The sequence below is a fragment of the Triticum aestivum genome, chromosome 4D, assembly GCF_018294505.1.
Source record: "Triticum aestivum cultivar Chinese Spring chromosome 4D, IWGSC CS RefSeq v2.1, whole genome shotgun sequence".
NCBI classification, from domain to species: domain Eukaryota; kingdom Viridiplantae; phylum Streptophyta; class Magnoliopsida; order Poales; family Poaceae; genus Triticum; species Triticum aestivum.
In genome coordinates this window covers 169,635,933-169,637,748 of record NC_057805.1, presented here as the reverse complement: position 1 = coordinate 169,637,748, position 1,816 = coordinate 169,635,933, and positions in this window count along the sequence as shown.

Genomic DNA, 1,816 nt, shown 5'->3' with positions numbered 1-1,816 from the left:
CTACGGCCGTCGCCGGCGCTGGCGCCGACGCCCGCGCCGCCGTCTCTCCTCCGGCCGATGCCCGCGGCCTCCCTCTCCTCCTCCGTCGCCGGCGGGCAGGGCCCCGAGCCCGAGCTCCTTCGCCGATCCGATCTGGGTCAACGCCAGAGGTTGACCCGAGACCCCCGATTTTTCCTATGTTTTTGCAATTTCATATTATGTGCCCATGTTCATAGCATCATAACTCTCTGTGCATAGCTCCGTTTCGCGCGTGTAATATGTCAAATTGTTTGCCTCGTGATGCTCTACATTTTGTTCAATTGCACCATGTTCATTAGAGGCAATATTGATGCCCAAATCTCTGTTGAAAGAGGGCTAGTTGCTGTTATCTGCTGGTTCTTAACAGAACTTGGAGATTTGTCATTTTTGTATCTTTTAATCTGTGCATCTTATGGGCATAAGCTCTACATGTGTTTTGTTGTATGCCATTCCATCTTTCCAAGGGTGTATGCCATGTTTTTTGGTGATCTCTGTGGTGACTAGAACAAGCATGCAAACTAGGCCCCGTAATGTTTCTGATTTCAGGGACTTAGTTATTTCTCTAAGTTCTTGTCTGCTGTTATTTTGTTGCCATGTAAACTTGAGGCTACAGAGAGACCATGCATATTTTGGAGATGTTCAGTAAGGATGTTTTGTAAATATAGTTGAAATTGATCCATTCCTGCCCTTGTTTGCAATTATGGAGTGCCATAGCATGACCCAATCTTGCTCTAATTTTGCTATAAAATATTTCTGGCAGATTCTTAACATGATATGCTATTTTGCCAAGCTTGTTGTAGTTGATCCACATATGCTATGTACTTGCTCTTGCCCTGGATAGCTTCATAAACATGCCATCTTTCTGTAGGTATGCTTGTTTTGTCATGCATTGCTCTGTAGTGAGTGCATCAACCTCACCAAGATGCCTTCATATTATTATTTCTGCCATGCTCTGTTTTCTGCTAAGTCTGAAACCTGATAACGAAACTTGTTATGTTTACAAGCTTGCCATCATATCTTCTGTTCCTTTTTGTCTTATGGTCAGTAAGGGACTTTTGTCATATGCATTTAGTAGAATACTTCCATGCGTTGTTTTGCCATGTGAAGTTCCTGTAGCATGTTGATTTCGTGCTCTGAACATTGCTACCTGATGCTGTTTATGCCATGTCCAGTAATTTCACCAAGTCTGTGAACCTGTTATCTTTTGCACTTTTGCCGTGCTTGTTTGAGCTTTTTATGTTGTGAACTAGCCGTAGCTCAGTGTTCATCTTTTGTCAAGCATCTCCTGTAGATTACTGTCAGATGCTTTGTTGCTATGTTGGAGTACTGTAGCTTTGTTACTTGTTGCATTTTAAGTGCTATCATGCTGTTAATCGCAGATTCGTGTCATTCTTGTTTTGCTTGCCATTTGCAAACCGTGCATCCGTTTCCGGTTATCTTTATATCGATTTCGACCGAAATCATCTCATCTTTCCAGTGGCATGCTTGGTTTGCCAATTTACTGCCTTGTTCATCATTTTCCTTCCGGAGTACGCATATGCATCGCATATCATATCTCGCATATCATACATGTTTTGCATCATGTTGCTTGTGCATTTCTCGTGGTTGATTTTGGTTCCGTTGCTTGTGTTCTTGTCTTGGGTAGAACCGGGAGACGAGTTCGTGAACGAGGAACCTGTTGAGTACGCTTACGAGGATCAAGCTTTCGACAACTCTGAGAACCTTGCAGGCAAGATGACCACCCCTCGAAATCACTTCTATCCTTGCTTTGCTAGTTGTTCGCTCTATTGCCATACCG